Source organism: Ochotona princeps, chromosome 10, assembly GCF_030435755.1.
Source record: "Ochotona princeps isolate mOchPri1 chromosome 10, mOchPri1.hap1, whole genome shotgun sequence".
NCBI classification, from domain to species: domain Eukaryota; kingdom Metazoa; phylum Chordata; class Mammalia; order Lagomorpha; family Ochotonidae; genus Ochotona; species Ochotona princeps.
Genome location: NC_080841.1, coordinates 71,221,259 through 71,248,657, shown reverse-complemented (window position 1 = coordinate 71,248,657; position 27,399 = coordinate 71,221,259). Strand labels below are relative to the sequence as shown.

Here is a 27,399-nt window from a genome sequence, read left to right as displayed (position 1 = left end):
ATTGTTTGTGTTGAGCCAGTTTCTCCTTGGGAGCAAGGAAGACATTTTGAAGATGACACAAAGCTCTTCACATGAGCAAAAGTCAGGGAGAAGAACAGACTTTTGCTGTCCAAAAAAAAAAAAAACATTTTAAACAAAATGTACTACGCCATATGCTATTAGGAAAATGTATTAATATATAATAAATAGTGATTAGCTGATCAGTGAAGAGTCAAGACAAAAGGCTTAGGAATCATCAGTGAATGAATGAGCTGGTAAGTTGGAAGTCACTGAGGGCGTAGAAACAGTTTTCTTTGTCTTGGTATTATTTCTAATCTGTAATGGAGAGGGTTTGGGGCTGCTTCACCACTCCTGTGACGTCATAGATTCAATGAGGGTCTATGAACATCTCTCTCTAGGGTAGTGGAGGATGTCATTGAGAACAGGGTGTTGCTACATGGTGAATGGGTCTATGCCTGCAAGACAGTATCCAAGGAGAGAACAATGGAATTCAGAAATGTTGCCACAACTTATTATTCAAATTATCTTTTATTGTAAAGCACAGCAAGAAATTGGAGAGGAAGACAAGGAGGAAAAGATGGGCCCAGCCAAAGCTGGAACTCTAAATGGATTTCCTATATGACTGTCAGGGAGCCAAGCACTGGGCCCATCTTCTCTGGCCTTCCCAGGTACATTAGCAGGAAGCTGGATTGGAAGCAGAGCAGACAAGTTTTGAACCAGTGCTCGGGTAAGGGATACCAGTGTTACAGACTTTGGCGTCACCTGCTTCACCACGGCACAATGTCAGATTCATAGAAATAAAAAAATGGGTGGATTATCCAACTCCTTTACTTTTTTTTAATAAGAAAATAAAATTCCATGTAGTCGGAGGATTTTAGCATCACTAACTCGCTGTCAAATGAGGAGAATTTTAGCCCCCAATTGCCAAATCCAGCACATTTTTTCTTTACTTGTTAGTTTTTTATCTCTTAAACACATAGCTTTATTTATAATAATGAAGAAATAATACATATGAGCTGATGCTGTGGCATAGCAACTAAAGTCACCACCTGAGACGCTGGCACCCTGCATGGGCCTGGATCCATGTCCCAACTGCTTCACTCTAGATCTAGCCTCCTGCTAATAGCCTGGAAAAAGCAGTGAAAAATGGCCCTGTAGAAGACCTGAATAAAGCTCCTGGCTTCTCCTTCTGTTGATGATATTTCTCTGAGCTGATTGTCTGTATACACTGTGAAGTGTCAAAATTATCAATCCCACAAATCACTATTTTTTCAATTAGAAAACAGAATGATCAGAAGCTTTTATAACTTCTGTGAAACATACTCTAATTCTGACACATTTTGCCCTAAAATCCTCTTTACAAGTCACAAGTTTGTAATAAATCAATAATAAGACAGCGTTGAAATAAAACCAAAGAATTCATTTTTAAGAAAAGAGTAAAACAAAAGAGTAAATCATGTTTTCAACACTCAATATGCCACGTTATTCTGAAGCCACAGTGGATTATTTTAGCTTAACTCTCTGAAAATGAGTTATTACAGAAATAAAAAAGGAAAATGAAGTATTGATGTGTACATGTTAACAGAATACAGAAATTTGGTTCTATAAAATGCTTGCAGGAAACACGAGAAAACTCTAAACACTCAACACGTGTAACTCTAAAGGAAGAGCTCTGTGCACATTCAAATGATTATGACAAAAAACAAATGCATTGCTGCACTGAGTTTTGTTCTGTTTGAGCTGGGGAGGAATCTGTGGTTCTTAGCAGCAGGATCAGAAGGGAGACGCTGAATCTTCTCACTTTCTTCATTAAGAATTACTGTTTCAAGCCCCGGTCTGTGGTTTGCAAGAGCCATAATCCCTTGCACAGTTATAACTCCAGATCCTAAGTGGCTTGCCAGAACATTCACCTCCACTTGACCTCTGCTGGTTGCAGGAGGAGGGTCTCCAGGTCAGCAATCATTTGTAGAAAATGAGTATGTGTGGGTTGCCCCCTACACTATGTAACTGGCTGGAAAAAATAATTACTATGTATTTGTTCTTTTGCATCCCCCGGTCCAGCAAAGCAAATGGTCCAGCCCTCCATCCTTATCACTTGCAAAGAAACAGACTTATTCCAGAAAGTGCTGACTTGCACATTTTTGCACCGCTCTTGTTGATTCAGTCTGCTTATGTACACGGCCTGCTGATGTGTGGCTTGGCCAGGCGCAGAGATTCATCCATCCGTGGTGGACTTGAAAGGGCCTTTGGTCCCCTTCCTCTGCTGGGGCACATTCCTCTCATTCTCCAACGGAGCTTTTAATTGGCGCCTGGGACTAATGAGCATGAAGGCCCCGGAGATAGAGAGGGAGCCTAGCTTTTCACTGCCCTCTGGGAGGGACTCGGAGTTCAGTCACCTTGAATCCAAACAGCTAGGACCAAAGCCTTCAGAGGAGAGTTTCCTTATCTATGTGCACAAGTGGACACCAACAATTCATGGCTAGACTATACCTCTCTGCTAGAGTTACTAATGATACCATCGTAGCTCTGACCACTGACTTTTCATTCTAGACTGCTAGGCTCCTTCCGCTAAAGTTTAGCCCCACCAAGAACATTTCTCCAACCAGAGATAGCCCTGGCATGTGAGTAGGGTAGAGGTCCTGTTCTGCTTGAGGTGATGTAAGAAGTAGAGAAGATGCTGATATGGGTGGGTGGTTCAGCTCCAGTTTTTTGTTTTTTGGTGTTTTTTTTTTCCTTTATGCTTGCAGTGATGTATACTATACAACAGCACAGTGCATTGAGAAAATGGATGGGGGGAATAGAGGAGAAATAATCCAGAGTTGTTAACAATGGTTTATTATGTGGCATCAAGGACATCAGATAAACAAGATTGTTAAAATCAGTAAGCCGGCGGGGCTGATGGAAGGGGTCACATCCATTCCCTGCAATCTTGGCAGTAGATCTCATTTGAACACTGATATCTGATAGGCTTCATACTCCCAGCTGGAATGAGTATGAATACAAACTTAGTAAAAATGCATCAAATACCTCCAGAGTCTAAGGTCATTCATTGTCTGGTGCTGGAGCGGTCCTATTCCGTAACCTGTAGGACTCCTCCCCACACCTGCTGTTGATCCAGGTTGCAAGCAGCCATCTCTCCCCCCCATGCCTGTGTTTTCCCTCCTCCCATACATCTGCATCCAATCATCTCAACTTATCCATCTTACTTGCCTTACAACTTCCCCTTCCCTATCCCTGAACACTTGGCTTGAACTTGCTGTCATCCCAAGCTGAGTGGCCATTCCAGCCCTGGAGTTTGCCCGGGGCTCATTTGTCTTGTGCTTTTGTGACATTCCACCAGCTCTTGACGACAGAGCTGTCATGACTGTTAGCGAGTCTTTCACGTTCAAGGTTCACAATCACAGGCACAAGCCTCCTGGCATCTGCTCCTATGTCTGTCCCACACATGACCTTTGGATCTTCCTACTTCCTTCCTTCTCTCAATAAAACTTGTATTCTTAGCATCTGTGAATAAGTCTTGGAAGCTTTGATGATTCTCCGCTGCCATTGTTCACACACACACACACACACACACACACAAAAATCCTGCTTTGTATCTCGCTTCCTGTCTCACCTTGTAAGTTATAACTCAGTCTTACAACAAGACCCTGCTAGATTTGGTGTCTTGGGTTATTGGAATTGTTACTGCCTTCCAAGTTAAGCCGTAACTTAAACATGTATCAAGCAATATGCATTAGGCAGGCCATGTTTCCTGATTTTCCAAGAACCAGTTGTTAACTATTTTTTTAAAGATTCGTTTTATTTTTATTACAAAGTCAGATATGTAGAGAGGAGGAGAGACAGAGAGAAAGATCTTCCGTTTGTTTATTCACTCCCCAATAAGCCACAACAGTCGAAGCTGCTCTGACCAAAGCAAGAGCCCGGAGCCTCCTCTGGGTCTCCCACGCGGGTGCAGTGTCCCAATGCATTGGGCCGTCTTCGACTGCTTTCCCAGGCCACAAGCAGGGAGCTGGATGGGAAGCAGGGCCGTCAGGATTAGAACTGGCATCCACATGGGATCCCAACACATTCAAGCTTAGCCACTAAGCTACTATGCCAGGCCCAGTTGTTAACTATTTTAAGACAGGTGTCAGGTGTCATGACCTACAACACTATGTATGAATGCATGCACTTATACTTGGCACCAGTCCATGTCACAACTAATGATGGTGGTAATGTCTGTCTCTCCATGTAAAGTGAACTTGTAGCAAAGTTACATCTGCCACATGGTGTTGCCAAAGTCCTTGAATACCACCTCAAGACCTGAAAACCATAAAGGATTGAGTACCACCCCCAAACATACACATCATTGAGCTACTGATAAAATTCAAACTAATACCTATTGGAATTGCCTTGTATATGTCTAATGATTGGCCTATGGTGAGTTCTTACGAATATGAACTTCAGTCAATTTGAAATATTTTTTTGTGTATCAACTGATGACTGGGTAAAGGTAATGTGGAATATAAACACTATGGAATACTGTTGTCCCATTTTAAAAATGAAATTCTGGGATTCCCCCACCCCTCCTCAAACCATCCCCCCATGGTGGATTCCTCCACCTTGTTGCATTACCACAGTTCGAGTTCAGTTGAGATTCATTCATTGCAAGCATAAAACTGTGTCACATAATGCAATGTAATTAATAATAATAATAATAATAAAATACTGAAGAAAAAAATGAAATTCTGTCTTGCACAACAAAATGGGTGCAATTAGAAGCCATTACCACTTAGTGAAATAAGCCAGTCCCTAAAGACAAATATAATGCTTTCTCTGGTTTATGGTAACTAATGTATAGAATATTAAAAAGTAATGTATGTGAGTGAACTTGGCATTTGAGGTTTGATTGTTGGGTAGCCGTTGCCTGCACTCCTTAGGAATGGTAGGCTCTCTCCTTACCACCTGTTGGATTCTGTGCTTAGTAAAGGATGAAGCTTGTGATGCCAAAGTAAATTGAAAACAATTCAAGGAAAAATAAGAAAGGAAGGAAGAGGGAGGGTATAAGGATGGGAAATAACATGTTCTTGAAACAGTACTAAGGAAATATATGAAATGTGTTCCCTTTACATCAATCATGATACTGAAAGGAATATGTTTTTAGATCATCCAGCTGTTCTCCAGCATCAACTTTGCTGGAAAGTTCTCTCTAGAATTTCTATCTATGATTCTGGTTCCTGTGTTCCTTATCAGAGTTTGGGGGACTGAGTTCTCGCTCTGTTTTCCTGATTCTAGTTGCCTGCTTTGACACATCCTGGGAGACAGTGGGCAGTGGCTCAGGTAGGTTGGTTTCTTCCACCCACATGGTAGGCCTGGACAGAGCTCCTGACTCCTACCTTAGTCCAGTTCCAGCCATTATAGGTGGATGCTGATGTCAACGTGAAATGTCATAGATGGTTTCAATAAAGATCATTAATTCTCAGAAAAAAAAAGATAACACTTCTTCGATTTCTAAGCTTTGGTAGATTTGTTTTGTAAACCTAACTCCTGTGTGCAAGAGCAATGACAAGCATGAATCCTTGTTCCAAAGCAAAGCTACTGTCATCATCGTCATCATCGTATTTGAGTCTCTCCAGGTGTCTGAAGGCTGCCTTTGCAAGTTGGCTTTCCATGCTGTTGGCAGGGTTGCCAGCAGCCAGGCACAGTGCTGATTCCACCCAGAGAGACCTCATGTCTTTATGTAAGGTGTGTTCTCACCTGCTCTGTGCCTGACCCCTGAGTGAAAGGCACTTGGGCCTTTGGGACAGAGTAGAGGATGACATTTTGCAAACAGCATGTTATTCTAGTTATTCTACATGAACTAACTCTCTCTGTCTCTCTCTGTCTCTCTCTCTTTCACACACACACACAAACACACACACACCTCCTCCTCCTCTGGAAAAATCATACAACATTTGGGCAAGCTCTCTTTGAGATTCCCAGCACCAGAAAGTTGCCCCAAGAGCCAGCACACTTGCCCAGGATGTGTTAGGAACTGAACTCATTTCTCGAAGCATGCATTTTTTTTTTTACAAGCAAAATCAAATCAGATTATGACATCAAGTGTTATAAGCCATTTATAATTCTAAAAGGATATGCCAAGTCTGAACTTGAAAATTGTAGACAGAATGTTATATTTGATAAGTTTCCACTATCCAAAATACCCTGATCAGTACCCCATCCATCCTCAAGATGATGAAGCATTAAGATTTTGTTACACATGTTTTTTTTCCTTTATGAAACTGCTGTTGTGGAACCCTGTAAAAAATGCTCCCTTCTTTCTTTCTAAGATGTATTATTTATTTTTATCTGATAGGCAGATTTACCAGAAGAAGGAGAGACAGATGAGGTCTCCCACCTACCAGTTCAACTCCCCAAATAGCTATAACTGCCAGAGCTGAGCCTAGCTGAAGCTAAAAACCAGGAAATTTCTCTGGGTCTTCCACATCGGTACAGGGTGCCAAGGACTTGGCCATGGTCCTATAACTTCCCAGGCCATTAACAGGGAGTTAGATCACAAGTGGAGCAGCCAGGACACAAACCAGCACCCATATGGGATGTCAATGCCACAGGGCTTAGGATTGGGTTGCTGTACCACTGTGCTGGCCCAGAAATGTTCACTGCTTACACAAGGATTTAGGTAGACCCACCAGTTCATATTCAGCAGTTATTTCAAAGATACACATGAATTCTGTCAGGATTAGTTAAATTGACAGAGGATTTTGCTTTGCTTTGCTTTAAGTGATATATTTGGAAATATAAAAATAATTATTTCTAATATAGATTAGAAAATATAAAAAATAAGAAAACAAGAAGAGTTAAAGATACCTGCTCTTAACCTGTACTGAAAGAGTATAATTTTCTTCCCAACTTAAGTGTGATGTGTGGTGCCTTCTGGACTCAGCACTTTCTTTTTTTTCAATTTTTAATCCACTTTCTATTTTTCAGTACATATGCAACCAGATTATCTTAGTTATTTTTAATGTTAAAATATTTTCTCTTTTCATAAGCTATTTATAGAGTATGTTTAATGGTCTACATTGCATACATAAAACAAGTGTTCAGAATCAACTCAGTTAATCGGCAGTGGGTTTAGATTCACATTTCTTCCATTGAAATAAGGAAAATTCTTTAGTGAATATTTACTTAGCCCCCACCTCCTCATATTTACAAGTATTTCCTTGAGATACATTTCCAGAAATATTTAGTAAAACTGCCATGGCTTCTTTAAGACTCTTGCCTATACTGGGTCAAGAATTCCATCCATGGCTCCTCCAGAAGTGTAGGAACTCAGTGACTTGGGGTATCTCTGCTGCCTCCCAGGGTTGGCACTGGCAGGAAACTAGAGGCAGGAGGTGGAGCTGGAAGTCAATCCCAGGCAGGCCAATATTGGATTCAGGTGTCCCATCAAGCACCTTAACTATTTGGATAAATGCTCATTGCTTACAGTTTCTATTTGTTTAATGCTTATCTGTTTGAAACAGGATTAAGCTTTATACTCTCTACACTGCACATCCTATTCCAATAATCTGAAAGGCTCTCAAATTTAAAAAATTTGGAATTCTACCAAGATGCCACAATCAAAAATTCTGCAACTTACCTTGTGTGCTATTCCATAGCCAAATGGCAGGTTCATGTATATAAAGTATATATGAAATATAAATAAATTTTGCACCTTGGTTTGGGTCCTATTCCCAAGATATCTTATTAGGTATAAATATTCCACAACCAAAAAAAAAAATCCCAAACAGTTCTTGGCACAAATTTCAGATAAGGGTTACCAAACCAATGCATTATTGTTTTCTAACATAAGCACTTATTCTGAAACAATTCATTTTATCCCTGTTAGTTATGATATATTGATTTCTCATGTACTATTCATTCTATTTTGCGATTCTATTATTCTGTGTTGGTCATCTATATCTCAGTATTGGTGTCAAAATATTTTGATTATTGTGCCTTGGTACCCTGTCTCAATATTTGTTAGCTTATCTGCTTCGTTCTTGATCTTTTCCTATAATATTTCTTTTTTTTTATTTTTAAAGTTTTATTTTTATTACAAAGTCAGATATACAGAGAAGAAGATCTTCTGTCCATTGATTCATTCCCCAAGCAGCTGCAATGGCCAGAGATGAGCTGATCCGAAGCCAGGAGCCCAGTGCCTCTTTTGAGTTTCCCACCTGGATATAGGGTCCCAATGCTTCGGGCCATCCTTGACTGCTTTTCCATCCACAAGCAGGGAGCTGGATAGGAAACGGGGCTGTTGGGGCAGGAACTAATGCCCATATGGGATCTCTGTGCATGCCAGTTGAGGACTTTATCTGCTAGGCTACTGTGCCAGGCCCAGTCAAGCTATTTTTAAAAACTTCTCATGGATGTGAACATATGATTAATTTTGTTAGTCATTATGGAAACACAAACTAAAACCATGATGATTTCATTGCTCTGGCCTATAATATTTCAATTGATTATCTTTGGTTGAGAACATGGGGTTCACAGTTCTAGTTTACTGAGCCTAATGTCCTGGCTGTTCCTTTGATAGGCTATGTGATCTTGGATAACTTATAGAATTTATTTGAGCCTCAACTTGCCTGTTTAAAAATAAAAATGTAAACTAAAACATACCCATTTCATAGGTTTACTATGAAGACCTCAAGAAGTAATGCATATATAAGATACTATAGATTTTTAAAAGAAAGAGAAAATAATAAAAATTTAAGACTATAAGATCTTATAATAAGCAGTCAATGAACTTTATCTCTTATAGTTTACAAGTAGGATATTTCAAAAAGTTTGTGGAACAATGGGAATAAGGATAAATTGATCGTGGTGTAGAAGTATTTTGAAATCCCTCTCTGGTTTTGCAACCTGTGTATGTCCTGTGAACTGTGTGGTGACCCCCAATGGTGCTCACTTTGCTCCCTTTCCAATTGCTTTATGTCCTTTCTGAGTCCTATCTTCTTGCATTGTTCAGAACTCTTAAAACAGTCCAAACAGGAACAGTACTGCAAGCAGTACCCCAGTGAAGGTGAAGACATCCAGTGAGTGAAGACATAAAACTTAGGACACATGAAATAGCTCTTCCAAGTAAACAGAACCAAATTCAGACTACTGTTGAAATGGTAGACACTTGCAAGAAAATCTCTTAATTTAGGGCTCAAATATTAAGAAGGGAGTGTCTTCGTGCTCAAAGAAAACATGGAAATGCCCCCTTATTTCTCCCTTTCTATTTACTGACCTCACCTCTCATGCATGTGCACTTCTAATGAGTCTTGTCACAATAGTGACCACCGTGGGACAACAGGACGCTAAAACTGTGACAGAGAACTTCCCTCCAGAAGCAGGGCTGATTCTGAGAGTCTGGGCCAAGTGCCTCTGGTTTCACTCTGCTTCTCCTTCCTCCAGGTACTTGGACCCAGACACAACTTAGTTGTACGAAATTCACCACAGAGTTGAAATGAAACAGTCTCAGGTGTCTTGGAAAGTCTCAGGAAATCAGAAAGTTCCATGTCATAGAGATAATGAAGAGGACGGAGGTTGGGAAAGAAACCTCTAGTGTTGTTTATGAGACCTGGGGTTCTGGCGCGCTCTGCATTGGATGTGTGTGGCTCTAGTCCTAAATAGTGTAGATTGCTGATTGGGAACTAAATTGTGCAAGTGACAAACCTTTCAAGGGCCACTTGTGCACATGCATGAAAGATCTAAATAGCATGACGATGGCTTTGAAAAACACATTCACATTGGAGTCATAATCTGTGGGAGAGTGGTTGAGCACTGGCAGCTTTAATCCAACTAGACTGATTGTCTGCTGATACAAAAAAATTTCACAACCTTGCTGGGAGTTAAAGAATAGTTGGATACTTATGGCCTCAGTGCATGAAAACACCATACAGGGGCCCAGCGCGATAACCTAGTGCCTAAAGTCCTCACCTTGCATGCACCGAGATCCCATATGGGCGCCAATTTGTATTCCAGCTGCTCTGCTTCCCATCCAGCTCCCTGTTTGTGGCCTGGGAAAGCAGTCGAGGACAGCCCAAAGCCTAAGGATCCTGTGCCCACGTGGAGGACCCAAAGAAAGCTCCTGGTTCCTGGCTTCAGATCAGCTCAGCTCCAGCCATTGAGACCACTTGGGCAGTAAACCAGTGGGTGGAAGATCTTTCTCTCCATCTTTCCTGTGCTCTGTAAATCTCAGTGGCCGGAGCTGAGCCGATCCAAAACCAGAAGCCAGGAGCTTCTTCGAGGTCTCCCACAAAAATGTGGGTCCCAAGGCTTTGGGCAATCTTTGACTGCTTTCCAAGGCCACAAGCAGGGAGCTGGAAGGGAAGATGAGCAGCCAAGACATGAACCGGTGCCTAGGTGGGATCCTGGTGCATGCAAGGTGAGGATTTTAGACACTAGGCTATTGCTCCGAGCCCTAGTGGCTCATTTTTTTTTTCAACTAAATTGCTATGGGTTGCAAGCTTGGATTCCCCCCAACTACACAGAAGTTCACAGGAAACGGAAGTCTAAAAAGTTATTTTGGTGCAAAACAATATTGAAGCCGTGACGTTCAAGGGGTCTTCAAAAAGTTCATGGCATATGTATCTTAACGGGGAAAAAAAACAAACTGTACATGGCTCTCAACAACTTCCGTACCAAAATAAACTAATCTTTTAAGTCCATTTCTCAATAACTTTGGGAAGTACTCTCATTTTTCGGGAAGAGGACTTTCAGAGAGAAAAGCTACAAACATTTACAGTCAGGGCAAAACATGAGTCCACACCGCGATGAATTTGTTTTCTTACACCCTTAAAGGTAAGAGGGTAAACAGGACAGGTCAAAGAGACTGGTTTACTGGTTGTTTTGAGCGGACTCTTGGTGGTTCTTGGGAGGAGAACCCACGATGTTGGCCTTAGAGGTTAACTTAGAGGACCTAGGAGGGCGTCTCCATGCTGCAGAAAAATCTGGGAAAGGAAAGCCAAGCAGGATGCAGCTGCAGCTCTAGGAACCCTCTGGGCTCCACTCCGCCTTGCTGCACCACTAGCATTGTCAGCCTGGGCCCCATCATTCTGGGTACTCAGCTGCCCCTGGTCCTGCCTCCTCTTTCCCTGTTACTATAACTTTCTACTGAACCCTTCCCATCATGTCTCCGATCCAGTCTACCCCTGAACGGGGGTTGGCTGTGTTCTGCCGGCCATGCCCGGCTGGGGTGGGACAGCCTTCTGGATTGGACTCCTCCTAAGTCAGCAGCCTTGCAGTCAGGAACTGACTCCTGACCAAAGCTACCCTGATGGGGGTATCAGGCAGGGGGACAACAAAGGAGTCATGAACTTCTCAGTTTCCTGAGGATTGACTCTGTGATCTAACTCTGTGCGAATATACGTGATCATGTAAAACTAGACTAAGGCTCACACTAGAATCTAGGCAGACAAGGGAGAGGGGGGAAGCTCCCAGCAGTAAAGAGGCTAAATAAAGTTAACACAGCATTTGATTACAGCAAGGATTTTATTTTCACACTTCCTTCCCATCTTGCATCCAATGAGGATCTAAAATGGCAAAATTTGATTCTCATTTTGCCAATCAGCTAAGACGCATCGGTAATTCAGAAGCCTACAACTGGCAGTCAGGAAAACAAAACCACTGAATATTCTTACACAACTACCACTGTGATACAAACTCGGACCTAAGAGAGGACATGAAGCCCAAGTTAATGCTAAGTGAGCCCTGCTAGAGCTGAGAGACAGGCACAGGTTGCAGTGAGTTTCGGAGTCACACACCTGCTCCATGCTTACGCTCCCACATTGGAATCCTGACAGAATGACCAGCAACTTGAAACAGGATGTGCAAACAGTTGCTGCTGGTTCAGATAGGAAGGAAATGATGCATTCAGAAGAAATGCCTTTGTGTAGAGCTGGACTTGAAATGGCAGGATTTGAAGCACAATGGCAGGTCAGGTATCTTTAGGACAACTTCCTAGAGCCCTGCTATTTTGAGATGTTTTGTGTCTTCCTTAAGTCTGCCCAAGCGTGCCCAAGCCTGCCCATCAGTGTCCCCTAAGCCACTTCGTGCTGTCTGCTCTTTTGCAGCTGGCTTCACCTCACCCCTTCCCCTCTCATGACCTTTATGATTTATAGATCCTGCTTCTCCAGACCCAGATAAAGACTCATTCACAGCTGCCAAGTGGTCACAATGGCCTTGTAAACAGGGAACACAGAGTTAGCAATTAGCATCTTCTTGGCATTCAACGTAGGCTGAGATGGAAGCAGTTAGAAGTTTTATGTTGGCATGGATGAGAAAGGAGTGTAGGTAGACTCTTCCTCCAGCGGAACCCCCACTTGTTCCAACAGCCCAGCTCTGTAGCTTGTGTTACCTGTGGTATCCTGGGCTGACTCCAGCAGCTGCACACACAAGTCATTAACTAACAAGGACAATGTATTTATTACTTTGGGAAATGACCCAGGACAAGCCCTGTCACATTTACTGCTGTTTGCTTCTTTGTGACTTGAGGCCTTCTACACAACCAAGTTCAGATGCTGATTACCAGGTTCCATAGGCACCTCCTACAAGAAGTAGTCCAGCCATGAATTGTTATAAAAGAATCAACAAACAAGACTTCAAGAGAGGCAAAAACAGAACATAAGTATTGAATTGGCCCTTGGTGGGGAAAGATGCAAGGTACAGGTTGGATATATAACCCCCACAACCATGCTGTTCCTCTTTTTCTTTAAAAAAAAAAAAACTGAAGGTATTTAGAAGTTTTAAGAAAATGCAGAAGCTGCCATAGAAACTTAGAGATTGATGTTCTAGGGACAGACATTGTATATAGTGGTTAAGATGCCCCATGGCGACTTTACAAGCACCTATCACAGGAGAAATTATGATAGTGGGATGGGTAGGACAAGGGTGGAAAGGGATGGGACTCAGCTGCTGGCATGGAGTTAACTATGTTAGATCCAAAAATTGACCTGAAACCCTGAAGCTTATGTTTCACAGCTGGGCTGTAAGTAGGACTTAACCCCAGCTACCAAGCAAGGTCATGGCATGCTCAAGGTGGTGGCAGTGAACAAAACATACAGTAAATGCCCAGAAATAGCAATGGGGAGTAAATGTGTACCAAAGGACCGAAGGTTTTAGAAGTCAGTTAGTATTATTCCCACACTTATTAGGGTCATGGAGTGCATTTGGTTTTTCCGATTGGGTACTCTTACTACTATAGTGTCTGACTGCTGTTCTTCACTGACTTGACTCAGTCACTTATAGCTTTATTAGTCTGAACCAGCTCTTTGTTCCCAGGTTACAGACCTCCTATCCAATAATCCTGTTTCACTTGAATGGAGTATGTCTTAAATGTACAGCTTGTGGTTCTCACACTGTATTCAGAGGTCCAAATGACTATTGATGCGTAACGTGTTGTCTAAACCCCCAGCAAGGAGAGCCAACACTTTGGTGTTCACCAGCATGGGAGGCTTCACTGGCTTTTACTTTGGACACTGCTGTTTATTTGTAGAACACCCAAGAGCGAGCTAACATGCTTTCTTCACAGCAGTATCTTAGGGTTTTGCCATTGTAAATGTGTCTAATGTGATATGAAAAGACCAGAGAAATTGGATGTAAATTTACATTTTTAAATATGCTTGTTGTTTCACATGATACATTTAGGGCATGCAGCTCCTTTTGTAGTTTTTATTTTTACTATTTAAGTTTGGAAATGATGCCAAATTTTGTATTTCTTTAACCGATGTGTACTCTTCGGTGATACATATTGCATTATATATTGATATGTGTATCAATATATACTGGTATGTATTACACTTACACTTACAACACAGAAAAAGGGGGTGAAAATCATAGGCTTTGCATTCTCTATAGCCTCTGCAGAGAGATCCTAAGCAGCAAAATCTTGGTGTTGTGATGTACAGAAATGGAAAAGAGTGTTAAATCATATTTCATAATAATAAAAAAGATGCCCCATGGCCCAGCCCACTTTGTCCATGTCCTTAAACCAACCCACCAGCATGGTGGGTGCAAGATCCATGAACCTGGGCCCGGCGGCGTGGCCTAGCGCCTAAAGTCCTCGCCTTGAAAGCCCCGGGATCCCATATGGGTGCCAGTTCTGATCCTGGCGGCTCCACTTCCTATCCAGCTCCCTGCTTGTGGCCTGGGAAAGCAGTCGAGGACGGCCCAAAGCTTTGGGACCCTGCACCTGTGTGGGAGACCCGGAAGAGGTTCCTGGTCCCGGCATCGGATTGGCACGCACCAGCCCGTTGCGGCTCACTTGGGGAGTGAATCATCGGATGGAAGATCTTCCTCTCTGTCTTTCCTCCTCTCTGTATATCTGGCTTTCCAATAACAATAAAATCTTAAAAAAAAAAAAGATCCATGAACCCCAGGAGCAGGGATTGGGGTAAGACATCCAGCAGGGCCCAATCAACTGGCCTGGGTCCTTGTGCCCACATGTGAGGGAGGGCTTGTTCTCCTCATTGGAGGAGATAGAGCAGTGGATGACATACCTGGATGTATATGGAGGACATGGCAATTCAATGGAGCCTGCAGAGGACATCTGGTGCCATGGCCGAGGAAGGAGAACAAATTGGACAACTACCCCAGCCAAACAATCACAGAAAAAATTGGGGCAAATGGAAACTCTAAGTTCAACTGTGTCAGTCAATGGATATTGGAAGGGTTTCCTCATCCTTGGATTAATGAGATTGACAGTATTTCAGAACTATCGAAACCACTTGAGCAGAATCCTTGAGGCATGTGCCACAAAGGGATGCTATTGATATTGGGTGGCCATTCTCCACCCCCATGTACTGGGATGGCTGGGAAGCTGGATATGGCTTCTCCCCAAGTATCTCCACTTTCCCCAGATACAGAAAGAAGAAATGGAAAATTTGGAAACAATAATCACACTCACTTTCCCCTAACCCTCAGTACTTCCCACCCCGATCAAAAATGTAAGCATCAACAAAAATTTAAAATAAATAGCAAGAGAAAAAAAACAGATGCATCTTGGGATGCTGGCATTCCATGTCGAGTGTGTGAGTTAGACCCACACCTTCACTTCCAGCTTCCACTACTGTGCACACTGAGAGCCAGCAGGTATTGGTGTATGTACTTGAGTCCCTGCCACCCATGTGGGAGACCCAGCTTGAGTTCCAGGTTCCTGGCTTTAGGCTAGCCCAGTTCTAGATATTGCATATACGTGGAGAATGAACCAGTGGGTGGGAGATCTCTGGCCGTCTGGCTTTCAAATGCAATTTTTTAAGTTTCTAGATTTTGTGAGGTGGATAGAGTTCTATCATTACAGAATTCTGTTTATAGAGAATCTAGATGGCAGAATAGCACAAGGACACATTTAAACAGAAGGAGAAACATTAGCCAGCTTGAAACAGAGAGCACACATTCCAGGAGATAGAAGAGGACAGACAGACAGAGGAAGGACACCTGGAGACTGATGGACACGGGAAAACAGCAGAGACAATGGTGTGGTGTTGCAGTGACCAGATGCCTGAGTGACAGTCAGTGAGCAATGATCTAAACTGCACCAGCAGCTGGAACTCCAAGAGCAATGGTAATGGGAGTTCACCGGGAACTCAGGAGAGAACCCCAGAGAACTGCAACATCCTGTTGGTTTGTTTGATTTGACCAAGAGCAGAGACAGAGCAAAAGATCCCAAACAGGCGGTGTGAGGACAGGGCGAATTTCACAACCAAACCGCCAGTAGAGCCAAATCAGGTGCCGTCTTGTGTAGGGAGGCAATGAATATGGGACAGAACCATTCATGCACTAACCTGAGAGTGAATTCATGCAACAAAATGGCATCCTACAGGTTCCACCCAAAATAGGTCAAAGTAGCCCCCAGACCTGACGGCCAGCAGATCAAGAACTCCAACAGTGGCACATCAGGTGCCATTTTGTAAAGTGTGGCAAAGGCTTGAGACTGCAAGGACAACAGTGAGCTGCACATGCACTGATCTGGGAGCAAACTCAATGAGCTCGGTGCATTGGTCCCACATTGAAAATAATATTGACTTTGGCACTTTGTAATTCAAAATAGGTTTATGTGGCCCTCAGCCCTAACAGCCAACAGGTTCTGGCAAAATTGCCACCACCAACAACATAGCTATTTAGAGTAGCTGATTTCTTCTTCCTGGGAACTGCAAGAACTGAAAGTGGGAGAAACATTGTACAGACAGCAGTGCAACCGCAGCATGGGATCACAGAAGATGGAGAGTGGTGAACCAGGAGCTGGGATGACGGAGACCATGGTGGAAGTCTAACACAAAAGCCCAAATCTGAACATCACTGGAGAGAGTGGCACAAGTGCCTGCAAACAAAGAATTGTGTACCATCTGCAATAAATAAAATTGAATTGAATTGTAACACAGCTTAGAAACCTGCACTAAGGAGAAGAATCTGCTAACCAGAAGTACAATGACCGAGAGCAAAAGAAAAGACAAAGGCACAATTAATATTACTGAAGATTCCCCTGCAAAGGAGCAAAAGCCTTTGCCAACCTCAGAGTTAACTGAGGAATACATTGAGAAAATGGGGATACAGAATTCAAAACATTTGTTATAAAGCTTCTTATCAACAATGAGAAGCACATGCAGAGATTTAGGAGTGTGTCACACAGGAAATAGCAATACTGAAACAAAATCTAGCTGAATTATTGGAAATGAAGGACACAGTAGAGCAAATTTTAAAAATTGAGTGGAAAGTCTCAATAATAGACTGCAGAAGGCAGAAGAAATAATCTGAGAAGTGGAAGATATTTCTTGTCACAATGGGGAAACAAAAAGCTGGAAGCAGAGTTGGATCAAGCTAAAAAAGAGTATTCCAGAATTAAGAAATATTATTAATAAGTCAAATATAAGAGTTATGGGAGTTCCAGAAGGTGCAGAAAGAAAAGCTGTGTTTAAAAATGTATTCAATGAAATTATAAAGTAAAATTTCCCTAATCTGGAGAAAAAAATTGGGAAACAACATCCAGGAGGGGCACAAAACTCCCAACAGAGTTGACCAAAAGCAATATTGACGATGATATATGATAATCAAGCTCTCTTCAATCAAACATAAGGAAAAGATCTTTAAATGTGCTCTTAAAAAAAATCAATTGACTTACAGAGGAATAGCTATTAAATTCATAGCTGATCTCCCACAGTAAATTCTACAGGCAAGAAGAGAATGGAGTAACATATTCCAGATTCTAAAAGAAAAAATTATTGGCCCAGAATAGCATGCCTAGCAAAGATTTTTCTTTGTCTTTGAAAATGAGATAAAATTCTTCCACAGTAAGAAAAGTTAAAATAATATGCCTCTTCAAAACCTGCCCTACAAATGATAAAGATGTTCTCTTGACAGAGAAAAGGAATAGCATCCACCAAAACCAAAGGCAAATGTGAAGAATATCCCAGCAAAATAACAACGGAAGACTGAATCAATGAACAATCCATTGCTAAATGACAGAAAAAAATTATCACCTTTTTGTATTAACCCTGAATGTAAATGGCTTATACTCATCAATTGATGTCCTAGATTAGAAGACTGGATTAAAAACACAAAACCCGTTTATTTGTTGCCTGCTGGAGATACATCTTACCAACAAAAATCAGAGGACACTATATCTCATGAATTTTGTTTTTGTTTTTAGTTTCATTTCTTCAAAATACTTTTATCCCATAAAATTCTTCACTGACTCATAGATCATACAGTAGCATCATTTTCTTCAAGAAGGTTCTTGATTTCCTTTTTCATTTCTTCAGCAACACATTGGTCCTTCAGTAGCATGTTAATTTTTTCCTTTTCTTTTAACATATTTTTATTTTGAATTTTTGAACTATGTAGTACAATTTCGTATAGGCTGGGATACCCTCAGACTCCAACCCCCTAACAGATTTTCCCCATTTTACTACAATGGTTTAGTCCTTTAAAAGGAGTCATAATTCTATCAAGACTGATAGCAGCATGTTATTTAACTTCATGGCATTTTAAGTTTCTGTTTTTTCTCCCTATTGTTGATTTTGTTTTGTGGCTTTTCATTTAGGAGGATGTATAGTAACTGTGCAATGGAAACTGTCATATCCAAGGGCATGTTGTTTAACTTAATGGTGTTATAACTTTCTGTTTTTCTTCCTGTTGATTTTGTTGTGTGGCTTTTCACTTGGGGGGATTTATGGTGACAGTGTAGTGGAAACTGACATATCCAGAAGGGAGGTACGGCACAGTGTGCATCTCTACTTCTGGATTGAGGATGGACTCCCAGTGAAACTGTTGGATGTGTCTTGACACTGTCTGCCATTGTTAATGCCCACAATGATGGACTTATGACTGTTCATAAGGAACTAATGCTGTTATAATGCTATAGAAGAACTCAGTGTGTGCAGGCAGGGGGTGGCGGCAGGGATTAGGGAAGAAGGTAGGGGAAATCCCAGAACCTATGGAACTGTATCATAAAATGATAATAATAATTTTAAAAATGAAAACAAAATCTGTTTAGAAGTGGACCAAGTAGAATGCTTTGTTCCCAGGCACTAGATCTTCCAGGGAACAGAGGGCTTCACTGGGAATCGCAAGGCTTCAAATGGGATCGCAAGGCTCCCATTTGATATTCACCCAGGAAACCTTGATCTGCACAAAGTCAGTGGGGACAGATCAGCCAGGATGACATCTGGCTTTCCAACTGTCAGGTGTCCTCCACCTCCCCTCACAAATGAAAGAGCATCCAAGACAGGGCCATGTTCAACAAGAAGCTGCTGGAGAAAGAACACATGTCTCTATAAAAAGCCAAGGACAGCCCCTCTTGGCATCACCTGGCCCCTGAGCATTACTCAGGGAGGATGCTGAAATCACGACTTCCCATTCACACCACACATGACCAAATGAGGCCATAGGGACTGGTAGATTTGAATCACTTTTCCTGAGTCCTCCTGGGTCAGTCTGGTTTCCACATCTGGGGCTGATACATGTGGGATCTCTTGCTTGGAGATCAAGCAGGCACATTTGTTTCCTTTAAGAACCACTGGGGATGTAATACTCAGGACAGGAGAAGTATTGAACTCCAGTGGAATTGGCAGAGGGAGGAAGAGCAGACAGATTTATTCCACCCTCTTGATATATTTTGCTTTGGAGGAAAAGGAGAACTTCTTTCAAGCAATGCACACTGTCAGTACCTAGCTTAACTTTTCTGGCCTTGAAAGTAGCACCAGGGAGATAAATTTCAGGACAGGCACATTAATGTAGCTGTATTGTAGGGAGTGGGTTGTCCAGTCACGTGTGGAGTAAACTCATTTTGTCATTTGAATTGTCTAAATGTTGTAATTTTTTATTTGACAGACAGACATGACACAGGACACAGATCTATCCCATCCAGTGATTGACTCTCTATGTACCCACAGCAGCCAGGGCTGGTCCCAACCCATGGGTAGCAGAAACCCAAACTCTGAAGGTACACCTTAACAGGGAGTTGGAATGTGAAGCACAACCAGGACTCACACCCTCTGATAGGAGTGTAGGCATCCCAAGTCATGCCTGAACAGCTGTGCCAGCCACCCAGCCCCAGTTAGGCATTTAAAAGCTGAACAATCGCAACAGGACCCAGGATAGAACAAATCGATATCTACCCCAGCCATGCGTTGGCAGTGAAAATCTGGGCTAACGAAGACTCTAAGGTAGACTGTGTCAGCCAGTGGTTTCTGGAGAAATTTAATCGTGTTTGGAATGATTAGATTGGCAGCAATTCAGAACTGTTGGACTATCAAAATCACTTGAGCAGGACCCTCAAAGCATGCCCCATGTTGGGGACCTGGGATGAGTGGGAGGCTGGATGGGGTTTCTCCCTTTATTCTCCCCTTACCCCAGATACAGAAATAATAATAATAATAGTAATAATAATAATATGGGAACAATGGTCTTGTACACTTTCCTGTAGCCCTTGACCTTTGGTGCCCTAATCAGCTGTGTAAAGATTATCAAATAAAATAATAATAATAAAAAGTTGAACATTCAGCCAGCACTATGGTTCAATAGACTAATCCCCCAACTGCAAGCACCAGCATCCCATGTAGGTACTGGCTTGTGTCTCTTCTGTTCCATTTCTGATCCAGCTCCCTGCTAATGGGATGGGAAAGTGGCAGACGATTGCTCAGGGTGTTGGGCACCTGCACCCACAGGAGAGACCCAGAAGAAACTCCTGGCTCCTAGCTTTTGACTGGCTCTGTTTCAGCCATTAGAGCCATTTGAGAAGTGGGTCAGTGGATAAAAGGACTCTCTTTCTCTTTCCTTCTCTCTCTCTCTCTCTCTTTCCTTCTCTGTGAATCTACCACCTTCCAAATAAAATGAATAAAAACTAAACATTCTACTCTGTGCCTATATCCATATATCCCCTTATGTAGTTTAGAAAATAAATCTCTTAAAATTAATATGCATACCACCAAAACATTTTTTAAATATGTGGTTTCACATTCTTTTTAATGTTAATAATTGCTTTTCAACAAATAAATCCAAAAGAGCTAAAAGGGTTTTTTTTCTCTCGTGTTTGCTAAAATTATGCTGCCTTGGCATAAAAACCATATATGGAATATTTGTCACCAGAGGTGGCTTCCCCCCTCCTCTTGGCTTTAAATTACTGGGACTGTTTTACATTCTTAACTACAGCATTCATGACTATGAATAGACTTAACATTTTTCTCACACAAATTTGAGCTGAGTTTTCTAGAACATTTATGTGGTATTCTGTAGAAGAGTTGCTTCTTCTGATGTTAATCTCTTACCTGTAAATAGACACAGTTTTCTAAAGCAGAAGAAAAAAAGCAAGTATTTTTCTTGTTTACTTATATTTCATCATTCTGGAAAGAAATGTATACTTTTTTCATCTGAATATGCATTTTTGTTTTACAAAAAAATGTTCACTCCAGACCCTCTGACCTTGATCCATTTTGTGTTTCTCAAAAGAATCTGGCGTTTTTTTTTTCCTGAGTTAGCTGTTTTTGTTGCTAACAGAAACTCTCTGCGAAGCAACTACCATGAGTTCTTCTCACTTTCTGCTTCTTCCCTGGTATCTCATTCCGCTGGATTTTGCATGAAATCCAGTGTACGTGGTCTACTGGTTAAGAGAATTAACAGTTTGTAAAAGGATAAATTTATCAACCCTTTCCTCCCCTTCTCAGGAATATTTTTTTTCTTGCAAGAAAATAGTGGCCACTTGTTTATAAACAGATCCTAGATTGTGTGTGTGTGTGTGTGTGTGTGTGTGTGTGTGTGTGTGTGTGTGTGAAGTATCTGCACATAACAGCTTATGAGCAAATGTTGACTGAAGTTGCAAAACACCGTATTTCTCCAAAATGGTCAGAAACTGTTGTGGAAGTAACCCGTGTGTTACTATTAAGAGTGTTGATGTGGAGCGTTTATTTAAAGGAATGGTCAAGTCTTGTCTTCATGTCTCCGATTCATGTGGGGACAAGGTGTCTGGTCACCCCCGTTGGTGTCCAGACCTAGCATCCCCTTCCTCCCCCTCCTTGTTCCCTTCCACTTCTGGCACAGATGGAGTTCAGGTTGTTAAGGGCTTTCACTAGCCAGGGCCAAACAAAAAGTCTCAAACTAAATCAGCTAAAAAGAAGCAGTTAATTAAGCAATTAAGTGGTTGCATCTGGAATCCTCCACAAAGCATCAGGAATCTCCACCTCCTTGGGGGATTCCACCTCGACCCTGCCTGCACCCGTCTCCCCACTTCCTTCTCAGTGGCTCAGTGATCCAACAGAACTGACATTGATCTCCAATGGCGATTTGCCCACGAGGTCTCAGAACTTGAATATAAAGAAGGTTCTCCCTTCTCTCTGGGGACACACAGACATATAGCAGCGGCCTATGGGCCACTCTGGCAAATTCTAATTCACACTATACATAACCAGTCCTGCTGCCCAATGTGGCTGGAAGTGAGGGGAGCCTGGGTGCAACTAGTGGAAGGCTAATGAAGCTGACCGCAGACTCTGGTTCTAGAACACACATCCAAGGGCCAGGGGCTGTGTATGTGTGCCAGGAACTGAGTAAAGATGAAACAGAAGGCATCTGTTTCATTCTCTCTCTTTCTCTCTCTCTTTCTCTCTCTCTCTCTCTCTCTCTCTCTCACGGGCATGCGCTTGCATGCACATGTCAGAAGGGGGAAGACGCAACTGGAGAGCTGGAGAACACAGAAAACCTCAGGATGGCCTGGGTCTCATGTCTGTCATCGTGTCCTTTCTGCTTGTAGAGAGGGGAGTTGGCTAGAGACACAAGTCCCAACCTGTCCTTGATTCAATGTAGTCATCCAGGATCCTTGGGCTGAATCCATATCTTGCATCTCATCTGGAATAAACCTTGCCATTAGCAACTGTCATTACTCTGTGCAAGGTGCAGAGACTTGAGGCTTTATGGAAAGCCGGTGTCCTTCCAACTGTGTGCAGTACCTAGGCAGGCCTGGCAGCTTTTTCTGGAGTTCCTTCACATAGGCTCAAGCACACACCAGGCATGGGTCATGGCTCTCTGACAGAAGTGCGAGGGAGGGGTACGGAGCTGAAGTCAGCCTCATGTTTCACAGTCCATTCCTGTGACCCCAGAAAAAAAACAAGGTTTGTCAGGAGGGGCCCTCTCCCTCCTCAACCTAGGCGGAGCCTGCCGCCTGCCCTGAGCTGTTCCCCGGGGAGCACTGAAGACCCCTGGCCAGTTGCATGAGCAGTGGTGCTTGGTGTTGCTTGCCCAGTGTCACCTCCTTCCCAAGGGCAGGGCTGATTCTCTCACTGGGGTGGTGAATGCTTCCAGAACTGAGGACTGGGAGGGCAGGTGTCCCACATCTGCTTGTTGACTGTGAGAACACTCAGACCTGCTCTGATGCCAAATCCTGTACCCTCTCCTGACAGACTCTCACCATTCAGGTTTTATGCTCAGATATTTAAATAGAAGCTCCTTGCTGTGAAGCAAACTTAGTTGGGCTTTGTGATCCTGGGCTGGGCCTGATCCATTGAGCTAACACAGCCTGCCTGCCTGCCTGCCTGCCTTCCCAGCTCCCTCTCTCTCCTTTCAGCCTCCACCATGTCAACAGTGCTGGTGGGCATGGATACAGGCAGTCACCTGCCTGGCTCTCTGAGCAGCAATTCCTTGTTGATGGGGTCTGATGAGTTTGTACTCCAGTCTGCCTTCTCTGCTTGGGCTAGCAAGGCCCAGATTGTAAACACCAGTACAATGGAAACCTCCTCACTGTAGCAAACACCCACAGGTAGAGATCCAGGACCCATACCCAGCACTCTTTCTGTTCCCTCCCACTTATCGCAGAGATACCTGTCTTCTCTGGGCCAGTCCAAAAGTACAAAATTTGCTCTGGATCCAAACTGAGAGTTTATGAATGACCAAATAATAAAACAAAAAACCCTCTTTTCGGAGACAGCCTTGTTCATCTGCTTATGCGTGAAGTCCAAAGAATGAGACTGTGGCTTTTAGTGTGATGGCAGTCTTAACAAGACAGGATTATGAGACTTCTATAAGATTTCTAAATCTCTCTCTCCATCCGGTACATGACTCTCTCTTTGGACTAAATAAGGCAGAACGTTTCATGCCCTTTTTCATCTTTTGTCCAAGGCTCAAATACATTTTACTGTCTCGAACGTTCCCTTCTCTCTTTTGAAAAGAGTTCTCTTTGAAAAGAAAGATTGCATTGATTGGCTCTCAGAGCAGAGCTTAATCTTTCAACAAGAACAGAAGCCTGGAAGTTTGACATTTTGTGGGGTTTTTTTCTAATTAAAAACAACCTGCTCTTAGAAATAATTGTTCATGCTTGCAAAACATTTTAATAATGATAAATAAGTCTCCAATGACTGCTAGAGAAATGTCACTAGCGTTGTCTCATTCTATGGTAAAGAATAAGCCTAAATCCAGTTTTATATTCTTTAAGAAAAAAAAAATCCTTGAATATCCACAAGCAAAGTTATTTAGAATGGTGCCTGCTGAGTGCAAAAAAAAAAAAAAATCACAGATTCTGGACCCCAGGACTTGTGGTTAAATTCAGGATCAGTTCCCCTTGAGTCAATTTGCCCATGGCAGGTCTTACAGCCCCCCCACCATGAGGTCTGTCTGTGGGGCTGTCTGGTTCGCGCTGGGTTGATTGGCTACAGCTGGTCTGAAAAGCAAACATCCCTCCCTAGAACACCAAGGACTGCACATTCCTCCAACCCTGGATCCAGCAACAGCTGAGGCAGCAGTCACGGGAAGGGTCGACTTATGCTTCTGGAGGTAAGAACACCACTTGTGGTTGTGTCTGTCTGGAACCATAGTCTGTGTTTTCAGGAGACATTTGATTCCCGCCCTATGGAAGTCATGAAAACATGTTCTGTGGCTACATGGGACGGCAGTTGGCCTGTTTTCAGAATGTACTGGGTGCTGTGTGCGTTTTGTCTAGCTCGTTCTTTACATTGCCTTGGATTTAGGCATGATGTAATGCACACAGGTGCATGCATTCCTTGTTTCCAGAGCGCTGGAGCCTGAGCCACTCTGGTTTTGCCGGGGCTGGTTTTATTCCAGCTGACACTGGGAGTCGAATGAAATCCTGTGTAGAGGAATCCTCTCCTCTGCAGGTCAGATCACCAGCTTCTCATTCAACACTTTGTTATCTGATCATAGCAATGCAAGTAGGTAGCTGACCTATGTGTTAATGCTGAGCCAGTGACTCCTTATTCTCTCAAAGCCTTACATTGTTCATTTTCTTTATTTTTCTTTGTTTACATTTTTGCTAATTCCCTACTGATCAGGAGGATTTAATGATATAACATTTACATGCTTAGTGCATTTTATAGTACCATTTATATGAGGACGTGAGCAGTCAGAATCACAATCAGAGGTGGAATAATGGTGACCAGGAGTTTGGGAAGGGAGAATAGGGAGTCAGAGTTTAATGCATGTGGAGTTTCAGACTTGCAAGATGAAGTGTTCTGGAGTTGAATGGTTGCATAACGACGTGAATGTACTAAAAGCCATTGAACTGTGCAATTGTAGATGGTTATCAGGGGTTGTGGCACCATAGGTTAAGCTGCATCTGCAGGCTGCACAGAGTGCAATCAAGGCTGACAGAACAGTTTTACTGATAGGATCACAACCCTTCAGTGCCAGAGCTGAGACCCAAACTCTAGATTCCTAACTCCTGGTTCAGGGTGCTCCCCCAAAAAATCTGGGATCAGCAATAATTTCTGGGAGCCATTTGAGCTACCCTGCGACCTCAAATTGAGCTAAGGATGTTCCATATTCTGATTATATCAATTCAGAAATTGGACTCTAAAGTGTACCCTGAACAAGCAGTTCTTTCAAGTGGGTTTATTGGAAGAGAAAGGATCTCCTTTATCAAAGTTCTGCTGCTCGGTAAGCCTTGACACATGGATGTAGCATGAAAGCATCAGCACAGCCAAGATCCTGGCATGTCTGTCACACATCAAAGGCCCCAGGCCTGTTTCCAGCATCTGTCTTCATCCCTTTACATCGTCAGGTGATCCCTCTTCTGCATTCTGTCCCTAAAAATCCACTTGTATTTTCTAGAACAAATGGACTCATGCCTACTTTGCTTTGGACTTCTTGCAACCAGCAGTTATTCTGAGGTTGGTGTGTGCCACATGCTCATGCCCTCTGTCACTCAGTAGGAAGGAAGGAAGGAGCCATTGCCTGGACCACAGTGGTTTGCCTATAACCTTTCATGTCCTTGGGTTCCATATCGATGGATTCAACCAACTACAACTCAGAAATCTCTGGGGTAAAAATTGTGCCTGCTCTAAACATCATAGAGACTTTTTTATTTCCCTTTTCATTGCTCCCTAAACGATATAGTGTGAACAATGTGAACACAGCATTTATGCATTTTTGTTTCCAAAGTTATATCTATGAAATCTTTGCCTGATTCAAGATCAGAAAGATCTCCCTTTGTCCTTTCTTCCAGAGATTTTATAGTTTTAGATCTTATATTTGGGAGGATGATACACATCGCTTTTTATTATGATTATATTGATCTCTCTAGCTCTCTGTCTGTCTCTCTCTCTCTCTCTCTCATGGCCATTTTTGACCCAGCAGATTAGTACTCTCTCTTCTTTGTCTCTCCCTCTCTTTACCATTCCTTCAAGTAAATAAATAAATAAAGATTTTTAGAAGTTGAGATCCATGTACATTCATAATATGCATGTGTCTGCGAACATTTTGAAGACTCTTGTGTGAAGAGTTCAGAACATCTTTCATCAAAATAAACTTAGCTTTTAATTTGATTTTTCCAGAATCCATATGTCAATTTGCGGAAAGCTGAAATCTTAACAATATTAACTCTTGCAACTAGAGGAACGTGATATAAAGTCCTCCTTTCACTTAGATTTTTTTAACTTTCCTAAACAATGTTTTATAGTCTTCAGAGTTTACATATAGCAAGTCATTTGAGAAACTTATTCTTTAGTATTTCAAACATTTTTTTCAATTTTATTGATTTTTTTGAAATTAGGTTGCATTTAAAGATTTATTTATTTTTATTTGAAAGGCAGATCTTTTTAAGATTATTTTTAAGATTTATTTTTTTATTGGAAAGGCAGATTTACAGAGAGAAGGAAAGACAGAGAGAAAGATCTTCCATCCAGTGGTTCACTCCCCAAAGGGCTACAACAGCCAGAGCTGACCCAAGCCAAGCTGAAGCCAGGAGCCAGGAGCTTCTTCCAGGCCTTCCACATGGATGCAGGGTCCCAAGGTTTTAGGCCATCCTCTACTGCTTTCCCAGGCCATAAGCAGAGAGCTGGATGGAAAATGGAGCAGCTGGGACACAAACCAGTGCCCATATGGGATCCCAGCACTTGGAGGATGAGGATTAGCCAACTGAGCCATTGCACTGGGCCTGAGGCTATGCTTCTCTTAATGTCAATTTTTATATAAAAAAAAGAAAAAAAAAACCTTTTCTTTTTGATACTTTGAACACAAATGCCCAATTCTCACAGAGTTTAGTTAGCACCAGGGTTTTGCTGTTTTATTTTGTCCCCTTCACCAACCTGGTTAAAGAAGGTCTGTAAATGGGCTTCCCTCTCCAGTTTTTGCAGCTCAGTGCCTAGAGTCTGCCATCATAAAAGGCTGGAAAAGCACCATCCAGCCCGGGACGTGCCTCAACCTCTTTTGCAAAAGCAGCTCAAGGCCCCACCTACTTCATTCTCACTAATGACTCCCTCTGGTAAGAACTCCAACAGAGGGGCCAGCACCATGGTGTATCTTATTGAGCCTCCCCCTCTGGGCTGCCGGTTCAATTCCTGGCTGTTCCACTTCCGATTCAGCTCCCTGCTAACGTGCCTCAGATGACCCAAGTCCTTTCAAATTAAAATCAGTAAATATTGAAAGTAAAACGAACTCCATCAGAAAGGCATAACAAGG

At 42.5% G+C, this 27,399-nt stretch overlaps 1 protein-coding gene across 2 annotated transcripts in view; it reads left to right on the top strand.

Annotated features, from left to right (window-relative positions):
• The window catches only part of KIAA1217 (KIAA1217 ortholog), a 372,896-nt gene that overhangs the window by 78,086 nt on the left and 267,411 nt on the right, over nt 1-27,399 (top strand). Inside the window, exon 1 of one of the 2 annotated variants that reach the window (XM_058669608.1) lies at nt 24,171-24,258. The exons of the other annotated variant lie outside the window; for it this stretch is intronic. The gene's annotated coding sequence lies outside the window, so the exon portion shown is untranslated. Of the gene's footprint in view, nt 1-24,170; nt 24,259-27,399 lie in introns of those variants that run through there. 2 annotated transcript variants of the gene reach the window in all.